This window comes from Hypanus sabinus, chromosome 20 (genome assembly GCF_030144855.1).
Source record: "Hypanus sabinus isolate sHypSab1 chromosome 20, sHypSab1.hap1, whole genome shotgun sequence".
NCBI lineage: Eukaryota > Metazoa > Chordata > Chondrichthyes > Myliobatiformes > Dasyatidae > Hypanus > Hypanus sabinus.
The window spans coordinates 4286021-4313786 of NC_082725.1; the positions used below are offsets into that span (position 1 = coordinate 4286021).

The 27766-nt window shown below is 42.6% G+C and overlaps 1 protein-coding gene and 1 long non-coding RNA gene across 2 annotated transcripts in view; one reads left to right on the plus strand and one right to left on the minus strand.

Annotated features, from left to right (window-relative positions):
- Positions 1–1379: 1379 nt before the first annotated feature.
- On the minus strand, positions 1380–27450 carry LOC132378237 (uncharacterized). The gene is made up of 3 exons (XR_009506932.1): positions 26923–27450; positions 2863–2946; positions 1380–1765 (listed from the first exon to the last, which is right to left on the minus strand). It is a non-coding gene; the product is annotated as an uncharacterized LOC132378237 (long non-coding RNA).
- The window catches only part of ube2e2 (ubiquitin-conjugating enzyme E2E 2), a 180037-nt gene continuing 178724 nt past the window's right edge, over positions 26454–27766 (plus strand). The window contains exon 1 of the mRNA XM_059944968.1: positions 26454–26842. The gene's annotated coding sequence lies outside the window, so the exon portion shown is untranslated. The remainder of the gene's footprint in view (positions 26843–27766) is intronic.

The window sequence follows — 27766 nt, forward strand, 5'->3', positions numbered from 1 at the left end:
AAACTCCTCTGCCATTAATTAAAGGGTTCATCAATCCTCAGGCCCATAGGTGTGGTTGATATGCTGCCAAATAGATGGAAAGCTGTACTTGGAATGGTACTGTGCAAAAGTCTTAGGCACATATTAATACCTAGGGTGCATAAAACTTTTACACAGTACTATAGTAATCTTTTGTATCGCACTGTGCTGCTGCCACACAAAAAAAGCAAATCTCATATATGAGTGATGATAAACCTGATTCTGATATGGGTGTCTATTGTGGACTGAGAGTGGGAAGGGGAAAAGAGGAAAGGAGAGGGAAGGGAATGGGAAGCACCAGAGAGGGACACTCAATATTGTCTGGGATCAAATGACCTTACCTGGTATCTCAGGTCTGGGTGTGTCTGCACCCATGCCACCCCCAGCCCCACTATTCCCAAATTCTTTGCTTCTGCCAGATTTACAAACTCTCTCCCTGTTCCACATTGACAAATACAGTACTGTGCAAACATCTCAGGCACCCTAGCTACTTTTACGTGCCAAAGACTTTTGCACAGTTCTTTAGCTCTGTGGTAATTCAGTTCTGTTGTACAAACTATTCCAACAAAATGCACATTAAACCCCAGCTATTGTTTTCTTCGACGTATGGTTTTGATCCAGACTGCTTCTGCAGAGGCAAATGAAGAGTCTATTTTATTTTTCACTACATAACTTTCCTTCAGGAGCTTCACATTCCTGTGAAGAATAATGGCATTACTACTGTACTACCCTGTAGAGAAATGTTGTTATTAGTCCTTAATATATCAAGTATTTTTACAGGAAAGGTATCAATAAAATTGAAAGTACAGAGAAAGTTTCCATGGGACGAGTTCCAATCAGCTATTAACCTACCCAGTACATCTTTGGACTATGGGAGGAAACCGGAGCACCCAGAGAAAACCCACACATTCCACAGGGAGTCACATCAACCTATATACATGATCCCTCTCAAATGTGGCTGCCAGGACAGTAGCATAGTTTCCTTTCAGTGCGCTATATGATGATGTGCAACCTGCAACTTATAGGGAAAAGTTGACTAGGTTAGGAGTCACTCCTTGAGCTATGTAAAAGATACAACATTTATGGGGAACCTTCACTCCGAGGGAGGTGAGGACGTGGAACGAGCTGACAGCAGAAGTGATGGATGCAGGTTTGATTTCAATATTTAAGAGAAATTGAATACATACATGGATGGAAGGGTATTTGGGGTCTATGGTCTGGATGCAGGTCGATGGCACTAGGCAGAATAACTGTTCACACAGACTCGATGGGCCAAAGGGCCCATTTCTGTGCTGTAACCATCTATAACTCTATTTCGATCATTGTGGAGTTGTTTTCCTGAAGTGTTTTCACTTAAATATATTTTACATGGTCATATTCTATACATTAAAAGCTGGAAGTTTAACATATCATTGAGACTTGTGTTTTTATTGCATTAATTTATTCTGAGTAACATGCAGGAGCTATATTCTATATTTTCTTGTTTCATTCCACAGCCATCTTTCAGAATGTCATAATGTATATTCAGATTTACAGTAGATTAACCACATTAACAACAATCGACTTGAAGAGCTCTTCACCTTGCATTCTCCATATTTACTGTTTACTTATTCACTTATTATTATTATTATTATTATTATTCCTTTCTTTTTGTATTTGCATAGTTTTTTTGTCTTTTTGTACTTTGGTTGCGCAGTCTTTCATTGATTCTGTTATGGTTATAATTCTGGAGATTTGTTGAGTATACCTGCAAGAAAATGAATCATAGGGGTGTATATGGTGTCATATATACACTTTGATAAAAATTTACTTTGAACTTTGCAGATTTTACATTTACCTCTGTGTGCTTTGGAAAGTTAAATACACCCAAAAGATTATCCTTATCAATGTGACAAACCAGGTCAAGATTTTCAGAAAAATGTTCTATTTTCGGATAAGTGACAAAAAAAAGGTAAATTTGAGTTGAGTTGATGGTTCTGGCCAAGACCCTTAATCAGAACACTGCCCAAAACGGATGAAGTTCAGTCCTGATGAAAGGTCTCAAGCTGAAATGACAACTGTTTATTCACATCCATAGATGCTGCCTGACCTGCTGAGTTCCTCCTGCATTTTCTCTGTTTTTGCTCTGGATTAACAGCATCTGCAGAATCTCCCATTTAAATTGAGTTAGCATTTTGCTTTGGATGTTTTATTTTCATTGGGAATTGAAATTACTTTCATCTCTATTAAAAATGTTATGATCTCAGGATTCCCCAAGGTGCTTCACAACAAATGAATTATTGAGTTATTTGCTACTCAGCCATAACAGATTGCTGCTGTTGAGAAATATGGCAACAGTCTAACTGACTGTTACCTTGTTAATATAGTTCCCTCGTTGTTGAGACAAACGTCATGATTAATAAGTATTAATATTTTTAAATTGCCGTAATCTACCAAAGTTATAGCCATGTAAACCTTGAAATTTAGGATTTTCTTAATTTGCAGATTATGCCTCATTTGCTGGAACATCAGTGCAGGATATTTTCCCAACGGTTGGGCCATGGGAATGATGTGGAACCAGCTCTAGTCTCTAGTCCTTGCTGAACAATGATGGGCAGAAGCTAATTCCCAATGAGAGCCACAATACAATCCCAAGTTTTTCCGGTATGAGTGACCTGGGTGGCAGGATGGAGATAAATCTCTACCAAAGGAGGTGTACGGTGCTCCTTCCCTCCGCTAACCTGCAGGTTACACTTGGCAAGGTGCAGCATCTACTTAGCCCCCCGATCAAGGTCATGTGAACCCATAGGAGCAGGTGGTGGATGGTGGTATGAGCAGCAGATGCATATTACAAGTCCTGGTTACCTGACCTCTGAAGAGTATTGACAATGGCTGCAGTCACCCATCTTGCAAAGACACTTCCCAGGAGAAGGCAATGGCAAACCGCTTCTGTAAAAAAATTTGCCAAGAACCGTCATGGTCATGGAAAGACCTTGATCGCCCACATAATGATGATGATGATAAATGATGACACTTGAATAATTGTGAGCAGTTTTGGGCTCCTTATCTAAGAAGAGCTGTGCTGGAATTAGAGAGCGTCCAGAGACTCTAGGCATGTCCTTACTGGAATTTAGAAGAATTGGGAGAGGATCTCATGGGAATCTATCGAATATTGAAAAGCCTAGATAGAGTGGATGTGGAGAGGATGTTTCCTATGGTGGGGAACTCTAGGACCAGAGGACACAGATAGAGCGGATGTGGAGAGGGTGTTTCCTATAGTGGGGGAGTCTAGGACCAGAGGACACAGATAGAGTGGATGTGGAGAGGATGTTTCCTATAGTGGGGGAGTCTAGGACCTGAGGACACGGATAGGGTGGATGTGGAGAGGATGTTTCCTATAGTGGGGAAGTCTAGGACCAGAGAACACAACCTCATAATAGAAGAACTTCCCTGTAGAACAGAGATGATGAGGAATTATTTTAGCTAGAGGGTGGTGAATCTGTTGAAGCCAAGTCTTCGGTATATTTAAAGTGGCATTTGATAGGCTCTAGATTAATAAAGGTGTCAAAGTTTACAGGGAGAAGGCAGGAGAGTGGGATTGAGAGGGATAATAAATCAGCCATGATGGAATGGCAAAACCAACTCAGTGGGCCAAATTATGCTCCTATGTCTTATGGTATTAAAAAATTCAAAGGTAAATTTATTATCAAAGAACATATATGTCATCATCTACAACCCTGAGATTAATTTTTGTGGGCGTACTCAATAAATAGAAGAATAATAACCACAATAGAATCATCAGTGAAAGACTGCATAAGTTGAGCGTTTAACCACTGTGCAAAAGACAACAAACTGAGCAAAAACAAAAATAAATAAATAATAATTTAAAAAAATATTAGCTATGAATATTGAGAACATGATACATAGAGTCCTTGAAAGTGAATCCAATAGCTGTGGGAACATTTTAATAATAAGGCAAGCGAAGTTGAGTAAAGTTATCCCCTTCGGTCCAAGAGCCTTTTTCAAGGGGTAATAACTGGTCCTGACCTGGTGGTGTGAGTCCTGAGGCTCCTGAACCACCTTCTTATTGGGAGCAGCAAGAACTTTCCTGTGACAACTCTTCATGTAGATGTGCTCGAAGGTGGGAAGTATTTACCTGATGTGGGAATATTATAAAATGTTTAAAAGTATGTGTGCCTTGTGAGCTTTTCCAATCATCCCAGCACAACTCAGCGAAGAATTTGCCGTCTCTAAAACCTGCAGATCAAATGCTAGTGTTGCTTTTGTGCAGCTTTTTTTCAGAATCAGAATCAATATCACTGACATATGGCATAAAATTTGTTATTGACATGCACACATTGGGAACCTGTTTGTCCAGTCTGCAAATCGCCCACAGCTTTATTTTGAAGTACATCATGCAGCCTAAGTCAAATCTGACTCGTGTGGTTCACATACAATAAAATGGCTTTTATGTTTGAACTATTTTAAGCTCTAATGTGTACAGTTTTGGTCATTCTCTAATAGGAAAGATGTGGTTAAACTGAAAAGAGTGCAGAAAATATTTACGAAAATGTTGCCAGGATAAGAGGCCCTGAGTTAAAGGGAGATTTTGGCCAGGCTGCAATTTTATTCCTTGAAACTTAGAGGAATGAGGGATGACGTGGTAGAGGTTTATAAAATCATGAGGGGAGTAGATAAGGTGGATGGCCACAGTCTTTTCCCCAGGGTGGAGTTTTTAAACCAGGGTGCAAGGATTTAGGGGAAAGATTTAAAAGAGAACTGAGAGGCAATTTTTTCACACAGAGAGGGTGGTAAGTATATGGAACGAGCTGCCAGAGGAAATAGCCACGGCAGGTACAATAGTATCATTTATGAAGCATTTGCACAGTACGTGGAAGGACAGGGCTTGGATATGGGCCAAATGCAATAAATTGGGACCAGATTGATGGGCATTGTGGTTGGCATGGACTCGTTGGGCTGAAGGGCCTATATTGCTCAATTAATCTATGACTCCAGTAACATGTTCTCTGACCATGGTTTGCTTCTTATCAGCACTAACATAAGTAGACAGGATGGTTAACAAAGTACTGTATGTGGCATAGTTGCCTTCATCCCAAACTGACTGAGATAAGTTCTGAAATAGCCGTTATTTGAAAAAGGTTCCTAAAGGTGCCCTTGCATTCTTTGTGATGATTATAAACACTTGCATTAAGACAAAAGAAACTACACTCCTCCCTCACCACCATCCTGGGATCTAAACAGCCCTTCCAATTGAGGCAAAGATTCACCTGTACCTCCTCCAACCTGGCCCAGTACATTCAATGCTCTCTGTGTGGCCTCCTTGACACTGGAAAGATTGAGCGAAGACTAGGCAAATGAGTTGTCAAGAACCTGCTATCAGTCCACCAGCAACAGCCATCTTGAGCTCCTGGGTCTGCTGACATTACCCGTTGTATCCGATGGTCTTGGTGCTGCCTCCTCTACGGCTGTAACACTGAGTCTCAAGGCACCCAGTAGTCACAGGTCTCCAGTCAGAGAACTGACCTTCACCATCTACGTCCTTTCATTGAGCTCATTCCGCATCCCAGCTCACTATTTCCCCCCGATTCCCATATGACCAAATCTACATGGTCAACCTGCCTTGCAGGATCTTGTCAAAGGCTGAAGTTATCTAAGTCCATATAGACAATGCACACTGCCTTACCCTAAACTAACCCCTTCATTACCTCTTCGTAAAGCTCCAAAAGATTTGTCAGACACACAAAACCATGCTGTCTATTCCTGATCAGGCCTCGATGATCCATGTCCAATAGAACACAGATGTTCTGGAAAGCAATCTCACATTGTGGACACAGAGTGTGGTGCATTCAACTGGAAAAGTCCAAAGACTTGCTCATTTGTTTAGAAAGACTTCTGGGGTCCATGAATGATAAGAAAGGAAGAGATGAAGGAACAGGCATGGATACCTTATGGATGAATGGGAAACTAATATAAAGAAAGATTAAGATTCGCTTTATTTTGTCATAGGTACATTGATACATCAAAACATACACTCAAATACCTCATTTGCATCAATGACCAACAGAGTCCAACGATATGCTGAGGGCAGCCTGTAAGAGTCACCACGTTCCCAATGCCAACATAATCGGGATAGTTAAGGACTGCATAAAAGCTAAGGAAAGGGCATTCAAGTTAGCAAAAATGAGTGGGAAGTTGGATGATTGGGAAGCTTTTAAAATCTGACAAAAGGCAACTAACAAAGCTATAAAGAAGGAAAAAGTTAAAATATGAGGGCAGACTAGCCAATAGTATAAAGCAGGATACTGAATTTTTTTTTTCAATTATATTAAGAGTAAAATGGTTGTGAGAGTTGATATTGGACCACTGGAAAATGATGCTGGTGAGGTAATAGTGGGGGACAAAGAAATGGCAGATTAACTTAATAAGTACGTTGCTTCAGTCTTTACTGTGGAAGACACCAGCTGTATGCCAGAAGTCCGTGAGTGTCAGGGAGCAGGAGTGAGTGCCATTGCTAATGCGAAGGAAAAAGTATGAGGCAAATTCAAAGATCCTAATGTGGATAAGTCACCTGGACTAGATGGACTATATCCTAGAGTCCTAAGAGAGGTTGCTGAAGAGATAATAGATGTTTTGGTCATGATCTTCCAACAATCACGTGATCCTGGCATGATCCCAGAGGACTGAAAGATTGCAAATGTCACTCTGCTCTTGGTTTATTATTGTGCAGGGAAAAACTTGTCTTGCATACTGTTCATACAGTGGAATAGTGACCCTCTATCCGAGAGTGTCCAAGTGCTGCCGCTTTGGTTTAATGGGTGGATAATGAGGCCCATGAGGGAACTGCAATACCTCCCCTAGATGGAAGTTACATTGCAGCTTTATAAAACTCTGGTTAGGCCACATCTGGAGTAATGCGTACAGTTCTGGTCGCCCCACTATGGGAAGGATGTTGATGCTTTGGAAAGGGTACAGAAGAGGTTTACCAGGATGTTGCCTGGTTTGGAGGGCATCAGCTATAACAAGAGGCTGGACAAACTTGGGTTGTTTTCTCTGTAATGGTGGAGGCTGAGGGGAGATCTGTGGAGGTTTATAAGCTTATGAGAGACATAGACAGAGTAGACAGACAGTGTCTTTTTCTTAGGGTTGAAATATCTAATTGCTGAGGGCATGCATTTAAGGTGAGTGGGGGTAAGTTCAAAGGAGATGTGAGGGAAATTTTTTTTACAGCGAGTGGTGGGGGCCTGGAATGTGCTGCCTGAAGTGATGGTAAAGGCAGATACATTAGAGATTTTTTAAATGTTCAGATAGGCACACGGATGTGAGGACAATGGAAGGATTTGGACATTATGTAGGCCAAAGAGATTATTAGCATTTTATTACTATTTTAATTGATTTGTGGACCAAAGAGTCTGTCCCTGTGCTGTACTGTTCTGGGTTCAACAGAGCAGAAAGTTCATGATGACACTCAGTAGACAGTCATTAACCACAAAATCTCACTTCACTTGTGTTACACATTGACATTACTCACTGCCAATACTGAAGCAAAGGCCTCTGGTTCTAAACACGGACATCACCCTGGTCAAAATCGGGCACCCTGGCCAAAGTCTCATAAATTTGATTAAGCCTTATGGATGAGGTAACTAAGAAAATACTCTGGGGATCAATGATCACGTTAGAAGCGTGGATATGGAATAAAGTGTGCATAAAGACATGAATACCAGCTTGTACTTACAACATGATAAAATCAGTTTGAAGTGTAGTGGTGGGGTAACAGTGTTATGAGAGAGATATGGATGGCGATGAACCAAGTGCAGAGTGAGGTCTAGAACTGACTCAAAATAAACAAGATGACACAAACAGTAATACTAGAAATTGAACATAGAAGGAGCCCTTTAAGTACAGACTTTCCATGAAGGAATGTGGCAGGCAATAATTAGCAGTCTGAGTCTTAAAGGGACAGTGGAGGCTAAGCAGACTCCGGGGAATTGGAGCGCTGAAACTCGGGTGCCAACCACTGTTCAGTTGGAATGATGACAAATAAAGGGGGTGATGGCTGACTAGAATGGTTGATCAGATTAACTACCTGAGTGAAGAAACTTGAGGAATGGGATGATGTTTTTGTTTTAATAGCCCTCCAGCACTTTCCGGAAGGGAGCTTTTGAAAAAGGCAGTTTGAGGTTGTGTCCAGCTTAATCGTAGATCTGTGATAGCAAGAAAAATGCAAGGTTTGTCACAAGGTAAACAAGAGCTAGTACAGAAACTTGACAAGCCTGTTTGCAGTCTATGACTAAAGGAGAGTTGCTCCACAGAGTAACTGCACAGAAAGCTGTACAGAGGAGAGAACAAACTGAGACCACAGCCGCTATGAATACACTGCAGTCAGAGAGAGAGGTCACCAGATATCAGCAGATCAATAGATGGGAGAACAGACTGAGAGATCAGTGGTGGAGAGGATGAGTAACTTGTGTTTCCAGGGTCTGAAGATCTAAGACCACAAAATCTCACTTCATATGCGTTACACATTGACATTACTCACTGCCAATACTGAAGCAAGGGCCTCTGGTTCCAGACACGGACATCACCCTGGTCAAAACTGGGCACCCTGGCCAAAGTCTCATAAATTTGATTAAGCTTTATGGATGAGGTAACTAAGAAAATATTCTGAGGATCAATGATCACGTTAGAAGCTTGGATATGGAATAAAATGTGCATAAATTTGACTGTCATATGTTGAAAGATTGGAGCGACTGGGCTTGTATACACTGGAATTTAGAAGGATGAGAGGGGATCTGATTGAAACATATAAGATTATTAAGGGATTGGACACGCTGGAGACAGGAAGCATGTTCCCGCTGATGGGTGAGTCCAGAACTAGAGGCCATAGTTTAAGAATAAGGGGTAGGCCATTTAGAACAGAGATGCGGAAAAACTTTTTCATCCAGAGAGTGGTGGATATGTGGAATGCTCTGCCCCAGAAGGCAGTGCAGGCCAAGTCTCTGGATGCATTCAAGAGAGAGTTAAATAGAGCTCTTATAGATAGCGAGGTCAAGGGATATGGGGAGAGGGCAGGAACGGGGTACTGATTATGTATGATCAGCCATGATCACAGTGAATGGCGGTGCTGGCTAGAAGGGCCAAATGGCCTACTCCTGCACCTACTGTCTATTGTCTATAAATGCATTAATATTGATGCAGTTGCAAAGAAAGCACAACAATGATTATTTTTCATTAGGAGTTTGAGGAGATGTGGTATGTCAATCTAACTGGTTGTGTCAGTATCTGGTACGGAGGGACCACTGCACAGGATCGGAAAAAGCTGCAGAATGTTGCAAACTCAGTCAGCTCCAACATGGACATTAGCCTCCCCAGCAACCAGGACATCCCCAAACGGCAATGCTTCAAAAAGGTAACATTCATCATATGGGACCCCAGTACCCCTGGACATGCCCTCTTCTCATTGCTACCATCAGATAAGAGGTACAGGAACGACACACTCTCAACGTTTCAGGATTCAACTGCACTTCCTTCTCTACCATCAGATTTCTGCATGGTCCATGAATTTGTTGCACTACTTAATTATTTGTTTAAATTTATTATCATAATTTATTGCTTTTATTATTATGTATTACAAAGGAAGTTGAGAAGCACGACCGCAAAGGTAGTAATCTCGGGATTACTGCCTGTACCACGCAACAGTAAGAATAGGAATAGAATGAGGTGGAGGATAAATGCGTGGCTAAGGGATTGGAGCAAGGGGCAGGGATTCAGATTTCTGGATCATTGGGACCTCTTTTGGGGCAGGTGTGACTTGCACAAAAAGAACAGGTTGTACTTGAATCCCAGGGGGACCAATATTCTGCCGGGGAGGTTTGCTAAGGCTACTGGGGAGAGTTTAAACTAGAATTGTTGGGGGGTGGGAACCAAACTGAAGAGACTGGGGAAGAGGAGGTTAGCTCAGAGATAGAGAAAACCTGTAGACAGTGCGAGAGGGAGGATCGGCAGGTGATAGAGAAGGGATGTGCTCAGACCGAAGGCTTGAGATGCGTCTATTTTAATGCAAGGAGTGTTGTGAACAAAGCAGATGAGCTTAGAGCATGGATCAGTACTTGGAGATATAATATGATGGCCATTACAGAGACTTGGATGGCTCAGGGACAGGATTGGTTACTTACAGGATTGGCCGGGTTTTAGCTGTTTCAGAAAGGACAGGGAGGGAGGCAAAAGAGGTGGGGGCGTGGCACTGTTGATCAGAGATAGTGTCACGGCTGCAGAAAAGGTGAACGCCATGGAGGGATTGTCTATGGAGTCTCTGTGGGTGGAGGTTAGGAACAGGAAGAGGTCAATAACGTTACTGGGTGATTTTAATAGGTCGCTCAATAGTAACAGGAATATCAAGGAGCAGATAGGGAAACAGATCCTGGAAAGGTGTAATAATAACAGAGTTGTCATGATGGGAGATTTTAATTTCCCACATATCAATTGACAGCTCCCCTGAGCAAGGGGTTTAGATGTGGTGGAGTTTGTTAGGTGTGTTCAGGAAGGTTTCTTGACACAGTATGTAGATAAGCCTACAAGAGGAGAGGCTGTACTTGATTTGGTATTGGGAAATGAACCAGGTCAAGTGTCACATTTCTTATATTGCTATATTTCTTCACTATTCTTGGTTGGGGCAGCTGTAATGAAACCCAATTTCCTTCGGGATCAATAAAGTATATCTGTCTGTCTGTCAGATCGCTCAGTGGGAGAGCATTTTGGAGACAGTGATCATAATTCTGTCTCCTTTACAATAGCATTGGAGAGAGATAGGAACAGACAAGTTAGAAAAGTGTTTAATTGGAGTAAAGGGAATTATGAGGCTATCAGGCAGGAAATTGGAGGCTTAAACTGGAAACAGATGTTCTCAGGGAAAAGTACGGAAGAAATGTGGCAAATATTCAGGGAATATTTGTGTGGAGTTCTGCATAGGTACATTCCAATGAGACAGGGAAGTTATGGTAGGTACAAGAACCGTGGTGTACAAAAAGCTGTAATAAATCTAGTTAAGAAGAAAAGAAAAGCTTACAAAAGGTTCAGAGAGCTAGGTAATGTTAGAGATCTAGAAGATTATAAAGCTAATAGGAAGGAGCTTAAGAAGGAAACTAGGAGAGCCAGAAGGGGCCATGAGAAGGCCTTGGTGGGCAGAATTAAGGAAAACCCCAAGGCATTCTACAAGTATGTGAAGAGCAAGAGGATAAGACATGAAAGAATAGGATCTACCAAGTGTGACAGTGGGAAAGTGTGTATGGAACCGAAAGGAATAGCAGAGGTACTTAATGAATACTTTGCTTCATTATTCACTATGGAAAAGGATCTTAGTGATTGTAGTGATGACTTGCAGCAGACTGAAAAGCTTGAGCATGTAGATATTAAGAAAGAGGATGTACTGGAGCTTTTGGAAAGCATCAAGTTAGATAAGTTGCTGGGACCAGACAAAATGTACCCCAGGCTACTGTGGGAGGCGAGGGAGGAGATTGTTGAGCCTCTGGCGATGATCTTTGCAAAGGAAAAGGTTCTGGAGAGGATGAAGAGGTTCTGGAGTATTAGAGGGTTGCAAATGTTGTTTCTTTATTCAAGAAAGGGAGTAGAGATAGCCCAGGAAATTACAACCCAGTGAGTCTTACCTCAGTGGTTGGTAAGTTGATGGAGAAGGTCCTGAGAGGCAGGATTTATGAACATTTGGAGAGGTATAATATGATTAGGAATAGTCAGCATGGCTTTGTCAAGGGCAGGTCGTGCCTTATAAGCCTGACTGAATTTTTTGAAGCTGTGACTAAACAAATTGATGAAGGAAGAGCAGTAGATGTAGTGTATATGGATTTTAGCAAGACATTTGATAAGGTACCCCATGCAAGGCTTATTGAGAAAGTAAGGAGGCATGGGATCCAAGGGGACATTGCTTTGTGGATTCAGAACTGGCTTGCCCACAGAAGGCAAAGAGTGGTTGTAGTCGGGTCATATTCTGCATGGAGGTTGGTCACCAGTGGAGTGCCTCAGGGATCTGTTCTGGGACCCCTACTCTTAGTGGTTTTTATAAATGACCTGGATGAAGAAGTGGAGGGATGGGTTAGTAAATTTGCTGATGACACAAAGGATGGAGCTGTTGTGGATAGTGTGGAGGGCTGTCACAGGTTACAGCGGGACATTGATAGGAGCCGAGAGGTAATGTTGCAGCTATATAAGACCTTGGTCAGACCCCACTTGGAGTACTGTGCTCAGTTCTGGTTGCCTCACTACAGGAAGGATGTGGAAGCCATAGAAAGGGTGCAGAGGAGATTTACAAGGATGTTGCCTGGATTGGAGAGCATGCCTTATGAGAATAGGTTGAGTGAACTCGGCTTTTACTCATTGGAGCGAAGGAGGATGAGAGGCGACCTGATGGAGGTGTACAAGATGATGAGAGGCATTGATTGTGCGGATAGTCAGAGGCTTTCTCCCAGGGCTGAAATGGTTGCCACAAGCGGACACAGGTTTAAGGTGCTGGGGAGTAGGTACAGAGGAGATGTCAGGGGTAAGTTTTTAACTCAGAGAGTGGTGAGTGCATAGAATGGGCTGCCAGCAATGGTGGTGGAGACAGATATGACAGGGTCTTTTAAGAGACTTTTGGATAGGTACATGGAGCTTAGTAAAATAGAGTGATATAGGTAAGCCTAGCAATTTCTAAGGTAGGGACATGTTCGACACAACTTTGTGGGCTGAAGGGCTTTTATTGTGCTGTAGATTTTCTATGTTTCTAATGTTCCACTGCATAAAACAACAAACTTCATGACACAAACAAGAGAAAATCTACAGATGCTGGAAACCCAAGCAACATTCACAAAAAAACTGGAGGAACTCAGTAGGCCAGGCAGCATCTATGGAAAAAAGTATCACTGACATTTCGGACTGAAACCCTTCATCAGAACTCATCAGCCAGTGGTTCCAAAACTGATTCTCACCAACCAAACAGAGATAAGTATGGGGAGGTTGAACCTGACCCAGTCAGTAACAAGAGGATGTTTACCACTGGATCAAGGCAGCTTGAATACATAGGGCTGTGAGAGAGAGTGGGGGGGGGAAGAGAGAGAGAGAGAGAGAGGTGGGGGAGAGAGGGGGGAGAGAGAGGTGGGGGAGAGAGTGAAGGGGAGAGAGAAGAGAGAGTGAAGGGGAGATAAAGAGAGGGGAGAGAGATGGAGGGGAGATAAAGAGAGCGGGGAGAGAGAGGGAGGGGGAGTGAGATAGAGAGGGGAGAGGGAGTGAGACAGGCAGAGAGAGAGTGAGGGAGGGAAGGAGAGACAGAAATCAGAGGTTACAGTGTCAGCTGTTATAGAACAGTACAGCACATTAGGAGAATGATGGGAGATTTGATAGAGGCAGATAAACTTATGAGGGGTATACATTCGGTAAATTCAAGTAGGTTTTTTCCATTAAGATCAGGTGAGACTAGAACAAAAGGTCATAGATTAGGCGTGAAAGGTAAAATATTTAAAGGAAACTTCACTTAAGTGGTGGATGCAGGTTTAGTCGCAACATTTATTCGTTTATTTATGCGTGACTGTGCAGATTGGGCCTTTCCAGCCCTTCGAGCCTCGCCACCCAGCGATCCCCCAATTTAATCCGAACTTAATTTACAATGACCAATTAACCTACCAATCGGTACGTCTTTGGACTGTGAGAGGAATCCGGAGCACCTGGAGGAAACCTAGGTGGTCATGGGGAGAATGTACAAACACTTTACAGGTGACGGCAGGAATTGTACCCAGGTCACCAGGACTGTGAAGCGTTGTGCTAGCCACTGTGCCACCCTAAGAAAGGTTTGGATAAGTATGTGGATGGGAGGGGTGTACAGGGATATAGTACTGGTGTAGGTTTCTTGGAACTAGGCAGAATAATAGTTCAGCATGGACTAGATGGGCCAAAGATTTTGTGCTTATGTTGTTGTGCTCTCTGACTAGATTTTATGAGTACAGGCCCTTCAGTCCATGGTGTTTGTGCCAACCTTCTACACTACTCTAAGATCAATACAACCCCTCCCTTCCACATAACCTTCCATATTTCTACCATCCATGTGCCTACCTAAGAGTCTCATAAATGGCCCTCATGTATCTGCCTCCACCCATCCACACTGGCATCGTAAGAAACTCTAATCTGTAGTCATTTACTAAATATTTCGCTTGGATTATGATTCCATATTCCCAAGAATGAATGAATAAATAAATAAAACAAATCAGTCGCTCTTGATCTGGGTGAAAACTCTAATTAAATTTGTCAGGAAGCACCGGAGATTTAACCCGAGTTGCCTTTAACACGTGCAATTAAAGTAATGAGAAACTGAAGTGCTCATTTTTTTTATGAGTTAATCATACACTTACATTTTCGAGTGGGCAGCTAGAGACTTCTTCCCAGGATGGAAAAGGCAAATACGAGGGGGCAATTTTTCAGGTGACTGGAGTAAAGTATAGGAAGATGAGTCCTGATGAAGGGTCTTGGCCAGAAACATCGACTGTTTATTCCTCTCTATGGATGCTGCCTGACCTGCTGAGTTCCTCCAGCATTTTATGTTTTTATTTAGTGATACAACATGGAGTGAGCTATTCCTGCCTTTCACGCCACGGCGCCCCAGCAACTTCGATCAACCCCAACCTTTTTTTAATTTTGTGTGTGTTGCTCTGGATTTCCAAAATCTGCAAAACTTTGTGTCCATGAAATTATAGCGTGGATGTCAGAGGTAGTTTTTTTCTCACAGAGTGACGAGTGAATGGAATGCCCTGCCAGGGGTGATGCTAGAGTCAGATACATTAGGGGCAGGGGTTCCCAATCTGGGGTCCACAGACCACTTGCTTAAAGGTATCGGTCTGTGGCATGCAAAGGTTGGGGCCTTTGCATTAGAGTCCTTTAAAGAGACTCTAAGATAGGCAGGATAATGTGTCGTCTCCCGGGGGCTAGGGTCTCTGAGCAGCTGCAGAATATTGTTGAAGGGGAGGGTGAGCAGTAGAGGTTGTGGTACCAATGACATAGACAGAAGAGGGGTAGAGGCCCTGCGCAGTAAATTTAGGGAGTTAGGAACGAGGCTGAAAAGCAGAAGCTGGTAATTTCCAGATTACTCCCAGAGCCACAAGCTAGGGAAGGTCAAAACAGGAAGATAATGCAGATGAATGAGTGGCTGAGGAGATGGTGCAGGGGGAAGGGGTGACCTGTACAAGTGGGACATATTGCACCTGAACTGGAGGGGAACCAATATCCTGGGAGGGAGATTTCCTAATGCTATTGGGGAGGGTTTAAACTAGATTTGCAGGGGGCTGGGAACCGAAGTGGAGAGGCAGAGGATGGGGCAGTTGGCACACAAGTAGAGACAGCTTCTAGGGAGTTTGTGAGGAAGGATAGGCAGATGATAGAGCAAAGATGCACTCAGCCTGATGGTTTGAGATGTCTATTTTCATGCAAGAAGAATCATAAACAAGACGGAGGAATTTAGAGCGTGGATCAATATGTGGAACTATGATGTTGTGGCCATTACAGAGACTTGGATGTCTCAGGAGCAGGAATGGCTGCTGAGTGTGCCAGGCTTTAGATGTTTCAAAAAGGACAGAGAGGGAGGCAAAAGAGGTGGGGAGTGGCTTTGCTGATAAGGGATAGTATCACAGCTGCAGAAAAGGAGGAAGTCATTGAGGGATTGCCTGCTGAGTTAGTGTGGGTAGAAGTCAGAAACAGGAAAGGGGCAATAACTCTACTGGGTTATTCCCAAGGCTGAAATGGATAACACGAGGGGGCATAGTTTTAAGGTGCTTGGAAGTAGGTACAAAGGGGATGTCAGAGATAAATTTTTCACACAGAGTGGTGGGTGCGTAGAATGCACTGCAAACAACAGTGGTAGAAGAGAATACAATAGGGTCTTTTAAGGACTCTTAGGTGCATGGAGCTTAGAAAAATAGAGGGCTCTGCGCTAGGGAAATTCTAGGCAGTTTCTAGAGTAGGTTACATGGTTGGCACAACATTGTGGGCCGAAGGGCCTGTAATGTGCTGTAGATTTCTATGTTCTATGTTCTAGGCACATGGATGAAAGAAAAATGGAAGGCTATGTTTGAGGGATGGTTTTGAGTTAGGGGTTAGCACAACATGATGGGTTGAAGGGTCTGTAGTGCGCTGTAATGTTCGATGTACAGTAAGAAGCAGCTTTCCTGCTGCAGATGACTTTGGTCGACAGGGAAAGGTTTCTGAACGGTGAGCTCAATTTGTTTATGCTACAATGTTTTATTCACGAGTGTTAAAAGGTGCTAATGTACTTGTGTATTATCAACTTAAAGACAGTGCCAGAGGAAATCAACTCCAGCAGGTTGTTCACCTGAACTGAAGATCAGAATCAGATTCATTATCACCGGCATGTGCTGTGAAATTTGTTAATTTAGGGTTAACAAATACAGTCCCTTCATTAAGTACATTCTGTAAGGAGCTTTTCACATTCTCTCCGTAACCGCATAGGTTTTTTTCTGGGTACTCCTATTTCCACCCACATTCGAAAGACACACAGGTTAGTAAGTTGACGACAGTTGCGAGTTGACCCTCCAGCACATCCTAAGACTTTGTTAGTCATCGAGGCAAAGGACACATTTCATTGTATGATTCAATAATTCAGATTCTGATTTATTTATCGCATCTACATCAAAGCATGCTGTGAAATGTATTGTTTGTGTTAACAGCTAACACGTCCATGGATGTGCTGGGTCAGCCCGCACATCCATGGACACACGGTCCAGCTCGAATGCTCGGTAAAGTAACCCAGAACGCAACAAGCAACAAAACAACAACAGCAAAACAAGCCCCTTTCCTCCCTCCCAAAACTAATCTGCTAATCCTCAAGTCCTCAATGTTGTGCCACTCAGATTGGACGTGCAATAAAAGGGACGGAAGATGTGCTAGAAAGTGACTGAGTCTAACCAATTATGTAACCATCAGGCCTCAAGGGGGATCATCACAATGCCTACTGTGAAAAGTCCAAGGTCACCAGAAACCTACTTGGCAATCAGCCAGCTAACGATTTCCTCTCCATAAGGAAAATATCAAGTATCGTATAACTGAAATAGACTCATAGAATCAGAGAGCACCACCACACAGAAAGAGGCCCTTTGGCCCATCTAGTTCATGCTGATTTGTTATTTGACTCTATTGGTCCCAACAACGACCAATACAGTCCGAGGGTGTGCTGGGTTGTAGGTGACACCACACAGTCCAGCACCAACATACCTTGCCCACCATGCTCAGGAGAACAACACAGGACACAACAAAAGAGAACATTTATTTATTTAGAGCTTTTTGAGCCACACTGCCCAGCAACCCCTGACAACCCTGATTTAACCCAAACCTAATCATGGGACAACTTACAATGACCAACTAACCTACCTGCTACTCCATTGGACTGCTGGAGGAAACCCACACATTCAGACAGACAGACATACTTTATTGATCCCGAGGGAAATTGGATTTTGTTACAGTTGCACCAACCAAGAATGGTGTAGAAATATAGCAATATAAACCATAAATAATTAAATAATAACAAGTAAATAATCCCAAGTGGAAATTAGTCCAGGACCAGACTATTGGCTCAGGGTGTCTGACACTCTGAGGGAGGTGTTGTAAAGTTTGGAGGCCGCAGGCAGGAATGACTTCCTATGACGCTCAGTGTTGCATCTCGGTGGAATGAATCTCTGGCTGAATGTACTCCTGTGCCTACCCAGTACATTATGGAGTGGATGGGAGACATTGTCCAAGATGGCATGCAACTTGGACAGCATCCTCTTTTCAAACACCACCGTCAGAGAGTCCAGTTCCACCCTCACAACATCACTGGCCTTACAAATGAATTTGTTGATTCTGTTGGTGTCTGCTACCCTCAGCCTGCTGCCCTAGCACACAACAGCAAACATGAAAGCACTGGCCACCACAGACTCGTTGAACATCCTCAGCATCGTCCACCAGATGTTAAAGGACCTCAGTCTCCTCATGAAATAGAGACTGCTCTGACCCTTCTTGTAGACAGCCTATGTGTTCTTTGACCAGTCCAGTTTATTGTCAATTCATATCCCCAGGTATTTGTAATCCTCCACCATGTCCACACTGACCCCTTGGATGGAAACATGGATCACCGGTGCCTTAGCCCTCCTCAGGTCCACCACCAGCTCCTTAGTCTTTTTCACATTAAGCTGCAGATGATTCTGCTCACACCATGTGAAAAAGTTTCCCACCGTTGCCCTGTACTCAGCCTCATCTCCCTTGCTGATGCATCCAACTATGGCAGAGTCATCAGAAAACTTCTGAAGATGGCAAGACTCTGTGCAGTAGTTGAAGTCCGAGGTGCAAATGGTGAAGAGAAAGGGAGGACGTTCAGAGGACAGTGGGATTGAACTCCGAACTCTGACACCCTGAATTGTAATAAACCTTATCATAGTGTGGAGACTTGATGTACCGCAATAACCTGGAGAGCTCCAGTATGCTGGCTGGAGTCAGGCTTTATGCTTTGGCTCTTGGTGGTGTCACCCATGCCAAACAGGACAAAGGGTAGAGGCCAGACTAAGAGTGGTTCACCGGCCCTCCAGGTTTGGGGGTTCAGCTCAGGGCTAACAACCCTGACTGGTCAAAGAGGATTGTTACGGAAAGAACAATGAAGAATCCATCTACATCTGAGTGTGACAGCATTCCTGAGTCTCCACCCAGAGCTCATATGTCTGACAGTAGTGAAAACCGAGAGGAAACTACCGACACGATGAAGGAGTCCCTGAACACAGCCAAAGATGCAGGACGCCAGCGGTGTAACAGGCAGTAAGTAAGTAACCACTATGGTACCATGGCACCACATACTGAGCAACTAAGCAGCAACCTGTTCCTCCCACACCCACCCACCCACCCATGCACATGCACTGTCTGCTAACCCCAGGACAGGTGTCCCAACTCCAGTGGACGTGTGCATTCGCAGATATTGGGCCTTTGACTTCCCTAGCGAACACACAGGGATTTTTAGATTTAGGGCTCTTTCCATCGGAGCCTCAAGCTCTGGACTTCTGATTGACCTTCAGGATTGGATCTGCACTTCTGATCTGTCCTGGGGGAGAAACTTTTAAGACAGTGTGAAGTTTTGGTTTTAAAAGCCCTATAGTGCCTTCCAGAAGGGAGCTTCTGAAAAAACAAACAATTGCTTTTTGTTTTTGGTTATCCAACCAGAAAAGGGTTGGATACTTTGTATGTTCGTTATGTGCTGTGTCATACAACGTGATCTGCCCATGACCATGATTGTTCTTGGTCAATTTTTCAACAGAAGTGGTTTGCCATTGCCTTCTTCTGGGCAGTGTCTTTACAAGATGGGTGACCCAGGCATTATCAATACTCTTCAGAGATTGTCTGCCTGGCGTCAGTGATCACAAACCAGGATTTGTGATGTGCACCGGCTGCTCATACGACCATCCACCACCTGCTCCCATGGCTTCATGTGATCAGGGTCCAAGCAGGTGCTACACCTTGCCCAAGGGTGACCTGCAGGCTAGCAGAGAGAAGGAGTGACTTACACCTCCTTTAGTAGAGACATATCTCCACCCCACCCCATCGTAGGGTTGGATAGTACATAAAGATAAAACTATGAATTTGAGGCACTGGCATACCAGAAGCCAATAGTAGTTGGTAAGCAATGACAAGGTGGTGAGTCAAATTGCTGTAAATTAGGATTTGAGCAGTTTATTTTCAGTTGGGTTATATTTTTCAAAGTAAGGTCATGTGAAGATGTCAAGAAGAGAATCTGCAGATAATGCAGGAGGAAACAAAGGCACAGATAAAGATTTATGGAGTAAACCAACCAAAGCTGGGTGGAACTCTACAAAAGATAGGTGGAGGAGCAGGTAGTACTGAGGAAGCAGGGAGTCTGCAGAAGAACTTGGACAAATTTGGAAAATGAGCAAGGAAGTGGCAAATGGAATACAGTGTAGGGAAATGTATGGTCATACACTTTGGGAAAATTGTTTTCTAAATAATTCAAAAATCAGAACTGCAAAGGGATTTGGGATTCCTTGTGCAGAATTCCCTAAAGTTTAACTTGCAGGTTGAGTTGTTGGTAAGGAAGACAGAGGAGGTTTACAAGAATGATCCCAGTAATGAATGGGTTAATGCTTGAGGAGTGTTTGATGGCTCTGAGCCTGTATTTGCTGGAGTTCAGAAGAATGAGAGAGGATCTCATTGAAAAGTCTAGATAGAATGGACATAGAGAGGATGTTTCCTATAATGGGAGAATCTAGGACCAGAGGCCACAACCTCAGAATAGAGGGACATCACTTTAGAACAGAGGTGAGGAGGAATTTCTTGAGCCAGAGGGTGGTGAACCTGTGGAATTCATTGTCACACACAGTTGTGGAGGTCAAGTCATTCAGTATACTTAAAAGAGAAGTTGATAGGTTCTTGATTAATCAGGGTGTCAGAGATTATGGGGAGAAGGCAAGAGAATGAGGTTGAGAGGGATAATAAATCAGCTACTCTGGAATGCGAGAACAGACTTGATGGACCAAATGGTCTGATTCTGCTCCTATGCCTAATGGTCTAGAATTACAAACGTGGGATGGGATAAAAAGGACTTGAGGACAAGTGCTCGGCTGAGGTTCTCAAGCTATAAATACTGTGTTAAGGCTCAGGCTGTATTAAATCTGTCCTGTTTTTAAAAGCATGAGACATCAAACTGAACAGTGGTATTTGTATTTCTAACTGGTTTGATAAATATGATGCTTAAAACTTAGACTCAGTAATGCGGCTGAACAAGTGAGAGACCACTGGTCATTTGGTACCTCAGGATATCCTTCATGGGACCTTAAAGGAAGTGGTAAGTTATACCTGGGCCCATTACGCAACATACCAGAATTAAAAGGAGACTGAGATCACAAGATCTTTGCAAGTCACATGTTGCCAGCCCAAGCAAATGGCAAACATCCATGGTCCCATCAGAATCCTCAGAGGATAGGTTGAGTGAGCTGGGGCTTTGGAGCGAAGGAGGATGAGAGGTATCATAGAGATGTTCAAGATGATGAGGCATAAATCGAATGGACACTCAGAGACCTTTTCCCAGAATGGAGATGGCTAATTTGAGGGGGCATAATTTTAAGGAGAGCGGAGGAAAGAATGGGAGGATGTCAGAGGTAAGCTTTTACACAGAGAGTGGGAGGTGCATTCAGTGACTTGCCAGGAGTGGTGGTAGAGGCAGCTATGGTACAGATATTGAAGAAGCTCTTAGATAGGTACATGGATGATCGAAAATTGGAGGGCTATGCTTGAAGAAGGGAAGCTTTATGTTGATTTTAGAGTAGATTAACTGGTCGGCACAACATTATGGGCTAAAGGACCTGTACTGTGCTGTAATGTTCTGTATTCCCTGTTCCACTATCAGCAGCTTCCTCAATGCCGGGGCAAAAAGCCTAGTATCTGTTGACCATCAGCCCCTGATCATACTTCAGAAGCATTAGCAATGAACAACATGGAAACTGGTCATTCTGCCCAACTGGTACATGCTGACCGACATGCCCATTTAATTGTGTTTATTTATTGATTTAGAAATATAGTGTGAAACAGGCCCTCCTGGTACAATGAACCATACCATCCAGCAACCCACCTATTTAACCTTAGCCTAATCACAGGACCATTTGCAATGACCAATTAACCTACTAACCACAACATCTTTGGACTGTGGGGGAAACAGGCGATGCAGAGTAAACCCATGCAGTCACAATCTAGTCTCTAACCCTCTCAACATTTCTGATCCATGTACATGTCCAAGTATTTTTTTTTGATGTTGCTTATGTATCTGCCTCAACCACCTCCTCTGGTAGCTTGTTCCATATACGGACCATTTTCTGGGTGAAAAATATTGCCCCTATTAAATCTCTCCGCTCTCACCTTCAATCTGTGTCCTCTAGTTCTTCATAGCTCTCAAGTTCTTGAGTACTGTGTTCACACATCCTACCTGTGCCCCTCATTATTTGTACATCTTTCTAAGATTACTCCTCATTTTCCTATCTTCCAAGAAATGAAGACCTAGCCAGACCTACCTACTGGGGCAGCACAGTAGTGTAATGGTTAGCACAATTCCCGGGTTTAATATCCACCATTGCCTGTAACAGGTTTGAATGTTCTCCCCATGACTAAATGAGTTTTCTCCCACGTTCCAAAAACATACAGGTTGGTCGATCTTTTGGTCAATGAAAATGATCCCATGGTCAGGCTGTGATTAAATTGGGTCATTACTGAGCATTGCGGCTCGAAAGGCCTCAATAAAATAACTAAGGATCTCTAGTCCTGGCTTTACTTTCATAAATCTTCTCAGCATAGAGGAATCTTCCCTCTGGCAGGGCAAACAAAACTGAACACAACATTCTAAATCAACCTCACTAACTTCTTGTTCAACTGCAGTATAACAAACATCACAACTTCTATACTCAATGTCCTCTGAGGTTAAGTTTTCTTCACTGTGTACTCACATTCTACAAACATCCTAAAAAGTTTTTTCATAAAGCGTCATTATTAAAATAAATTTCAAAGTAAATTTATTGTCAAAGTACATATATGTCACCATGTGCCACCTTGACATTCATTTTCTTGTGGGCATTCATAGCAGAACAAAGAAATACAACAGAATCAATGAAAAACTGCACACAAAGACTGACAAGCAACCAATGTGCAAAAAGAAGAGAAACAGTGCAAATACAAAAAATAAGATACAACTGAGAAGGTAAGTTGTAGAGATCTTTAAAGTGAGTCCATAGGTTGTGGAATCAATTCATTGTTGAGGTTATTCATGTTGGTTCAGGAAGCTGATGGTTGAATTTTTGAACTCGATGGTTTGAACTGTCCCTGAACCTAGTGGTGTGGGACCTTTGTGATGGTAGTAGTGAGAAGAGAGCACGGCCTGGATGTTGGTTCCTGATGCTGGACAATGTTTTCTTGTCAGAATCATAAACAGAATCATTATACCCACTGTATGTGATGAAACTTGTTAACTTCACAGCGGCAGTGCAATGAAATACATGATAAATTAATATAGAAAAAACAGAATTACATTAAGTATCTATATGTTCATTAAATAGTTAAGTTAAAACAAAAAGTGCAAAATAACAGAAAAAAGTAGTGAGGTAGTGTTCATGGTTTCAATGTAGAATTAGGTCATTTCTCCCATCGAGTCACCACAACCATTTTATCATGGCAGATTTATTATCACCATCAACCCGATTCACCTGCCTTCTCCCCTTGACAGCCTTACTAATCAAGACAAGGTGAGTATGATGAATTGGGTTTGATCAAAAAGTTAACTGGGGAAAAAGGTTTTGTTCTTTACATGAATCAAGTAGGTGAGTAACAGAGACAGTAAAGGGGTAGAGAAAGGTGGTGTTGAAGCTGAACTGGGCATATTAATAATAAACAAACAAGAGAAAATCTGCAGATGCTGGAAATCCGAGCAACACACACAAAATGCTGGAGGAATTCAGCAGGTCAGGCAGCATCTGTAGAAAAAAGAACTGTCGACATTTTGGGCCGAGACGTCTACTGTACTTTTTTCCATAGATGTTGCCTGGCCTGCTGAGTTCCTCCAGCATTTTGTGTATATTAACAATAAATATGGAACCAAACAGACTTAGAAAGATATTGCTGAGGGGCAGTGTGCACATCAGATACAGATGCAGTCAAAGGTAGATTTTCACGAGACTCCTAAGTTAATTCTATTAGAGCCGGAAGAAACTCCACAGGAAATTTTTCTGCAACAGCTGGATAGAACTAGATGAGGGCAGCTGAATTACACACAGGAAGAATTTGAGTGTTTTTCATGCCATCTGATATCACAGCTACTTCACCCCCCTCCCAACAGCCCTCCTTGAAAACTGCAGCATGAATAGAACCATAAAACAATTAATTGGCAAAGTACCAATATATGACACTGTTTAATAAGGCTAGCAAGCTAAAATGGTTTATTTCCCACTAAAGCATCTGTTTTTGTTAGTAAAAGGATTTCAAAGGTTGCTGACAGGATCTTCAGGCTCTCTCTTACACGTATCCGAGATATTTATCAAAACTGTGTATGCATTGTCACTGAACCTCCCATCCATCCCACAATCTTTTTGACTCCCCCCATCACCATCATGCAGGAGGTACCATAGCATTAGGACAAAGACCGATGGAGAAACAGCTTCTTCCCCCAGGCCATGAGATTATTGAACTCCCTGCCACCACCCAGGTCTCATCACTTATGAAGCACCAGTAGTGTTATGCTGTTCACCTTCTATCTTGTGTCGTAAATGCACCTTGTGGTAAGTGTCAATCTTCTGGAATATATTTTATTATTTGTTAATTTATTTGTGGTAATATTACTTATTCAATGGTGGGGTGAAGATATGTCTCTTCCAAAGGAGGTAAGGTCCTTCCCTCCACTAGCCTGCAGATCATCCTTGGCCAAGGTGCAGCACCTGCTTAGTCCCCCCGATCAAGGTCACCTGAAGCCATGGGATCTGGTGATAGGTAGTTGTATGAGTAGCTGGTGCATATCAGAAGTCTGAATTATGCGATCACTGACGCCAGGCAGACAGTCTCTGAAGAGTATTGATAATGCCTGGGGTCACCCATCTTGTAAAGACACTGTCCAGAAGAACAAACCACTTCTGGAGAAAAATTTGTCAAGAAAAATCATGGTCAAAGACCATCATACAACATGGCACATGAGGATGACGAATATTACTTTATGTGTTGTGTGTGAGTTATATTTACAGTGCTGTGCACCATGATCCAGAGGAACGTTGTTTTATTTGGTGGTATACATGGGTACAGTTAAATGACAATAAACTTAAACTTGAATTCCTTTTCTGAAGCAAATAGCCACATAAACATAATGGGTACAAGAAGTTTTTCTTCACATTTTGTTTGGCAATGTGTGAAATAAAATAGGCAGACACACTTGAAATCAGTTTAACATAGACTTATACTAAATTAATTTCAGGAGTGTCTGCCCATTTAGTAGAAATCCAGATAACATGGATTTTGCAACAGGATTTTTAGACTACATTTAATGTGACAATATTCTGACAGAATGATGCATTTCTGAGATTCTTTCCTCATTGTGACCAAACAGGATCATTTTATGTTTGTCATGAATGTATGACTTAGGGGAACTGAGCCAGTCTTTAAAGCTTAGTTGGATTGATGTGATAAAAGCTCGTTTAGTCACATAGTTTAAACCAATATTTCCATTTAAGCAGCTGATATGTAAACTTGGGATTTATCTATTTTGAGATAAAAAGCCTTATTTTCTCTCCTGGACCACCAAAGTGTAAACAACTCAAACCAACAACACAGGAAAATCTGCAGATGCTGGAAATGCACAGAAAATGCTGGAGAAACTCAGCAGGTCACGTAACACCTAAGAAGAGTAAGCAGGACAAGACCCTTCATTGGGGGGGGGGGGGGGTGTTCTGGTTAGGAAATGCCTGAATTAAATGGTGGAGGGAGGGGAAAGAGGCTGGCTGGAAGGTGATAGGTGAAGCCAGATGGGTGGGAAAGGTCAAGGATTGGAGAAGATAGAATCTGATAGGAGAATAAAGTGGACAATAGGAGAATGGGAAGGAGGAGGGGACCCAGGGGACGTAATACGTAAGTGACTAGGAAGTAACAGCTCAAACCAACAACACAAGAAAATCTGCAGATGCTGATAATCCAAAGCAACGTACTCAATATGCTGGAGGAACACAGCAGGTCATGCAGCATCTATGGAAAAGAGTAAACAGTCGACATTTCTGCCTGAGACCCTTCATCAGGTGGATGGGAAAGGCCAAGCAAACTGTTGACATTAGGAGAGTAAAGAATGGGAAGAAGGGAGAAGTAATAAGCAACTCAATAGGAAATAACAACTCAAACGTGCAAGTGCAACATATTAAAACAACTAACTTGTCTAGGTGTCCTGTGCTACATAGAGATAGCATAGTGGGACAAGACATGATAAGATATTATTTGCATACAAGTTTAAACACTGTCAAATAACATTAAAAAAACTTTAAAGTTGTCTAACTGTATAGTAACAACCCTGAAGGGTCTCAATCCAGACCATAGACTGTTTATTCGTTTCCATAGATGCCATCTGACCCACTGAGTTCCTTCAGCATTTTGTGTGTAACTGTATAGTAGATCCTTAAAAGAAACTTTAATGCTTTTAAGGAACTACAAAAAAAAGTTAATTCAACTTCTACTTTTTTTAAGGATCAAAGGTTAACTTTATTCACCACATATATTTGCATGTATTAGGAACTTACCGTGTTGCAGTGTCCGCTTTATCAGGTACAGCTACTCATTAACCCAAATATCTAATCAGCCACTCAGTGCATAAAAATGTGCAGATATGGTCAGCTGTTGTTCCGACCAAACATCAGAATGGGGAAGAAATGTGATCTAAGTGACATTGATTGTGGAATGATTACCGGCACCAGATTGAGTAGGTTGAGTATCTGAAAAGCTGCTGGTCTGCCAGGATTTTCACGCACAGAAGTCTCTAGAGTTTGGTATGAAAAAATCCAGTGAGGTCAGAGGAGAACATCCAGAGTAGTTTAAGCTGAAAGGAAGGCGACAGTAATTGAAATAACTCTGTGTTAAGACAGTGGTGTGCAGAAGAGCATCTCTGAACGCACAACACGTCAAACCTTGCAGTGGGTGGGCTACAACAGTAGAAGACCACACTGTGTTCATCTCCTGTACCCAATCAAGTGGCTACTGAAGGTACCTGGCAAATGAAGTTGAAGCTTGATTGGTAAAAAAATATGTAAGTAGAACTGTATAGCAGTTCCTTAAAAGCATTTCAGCTTATTTTTTTGTCAATATAGGTTACAGTTTACTTCTTACCTCTTCCTTTCCAGTACTGAAGATGGGTCTTGGCTCAAAAGGTTGACTGTTTGCTCATTTCCATAGATGCTGCCTGACCTGCTGAGTTCCTCCAGTGTTTTGTGTGTGTTACATTTTAAGAACAGGTGACCAAAAGAAAGGAATTTGACATTTAATTTAAAAAAATCTCACAGTTTGCTATAGTCTTGTGTACAGTTGCCTTGAAAAAACTAATTTTAGCAGCAACACAGACACACAGCATCAGATAAGCAGCATTCACAACTAAAACAAACATAAATATATTTGTACATGAAAGAACATTATTAGAACAAAATGAAGACCATTTTAGTGCCACAAACAAGAGAAAATCTGCAGATACTGGAAATCTGAACAACACACACAAAATGCTGGAGGAACTCAGCAGGCAAGGCAGCATCTATGGAAAAAAGGTACAGTCAACCCTTGGACAGGATTCCACCCGAACATCAACTGTAACTTTTTCCCCATAGATGCAGCTTGGCCTACTGAGCTTTTCCAATATGTTGTGTGTTGCACCATTTTAGTGTGAAGGAGAGGGAGTTTGAGGGGAGGGAAAGGGGGATTGGACAGGGGTGAGAGTAGGGTGTTGGAGAGAAACTGGGGAGAGGGTGAAACAAGGGGAAGAGGGTTGTGAGAGGGGAAGGAAGAGAGGTAAGGGGGAGGGAGGAAGGAAGGGGGCAGTGAGGCTGAAGGAAGTGGGATGGGGAGGGAAGAGGGTTGTGGGGGAAGGAAGGAGGTAGTGAATGTGAAAAAAGAGGGATGAGGGGGAGGGGAGAGAGGTAAAAGAAGGGATGAGTGAGGGAGGGAAGCGGGGTGAAGAAAGTCT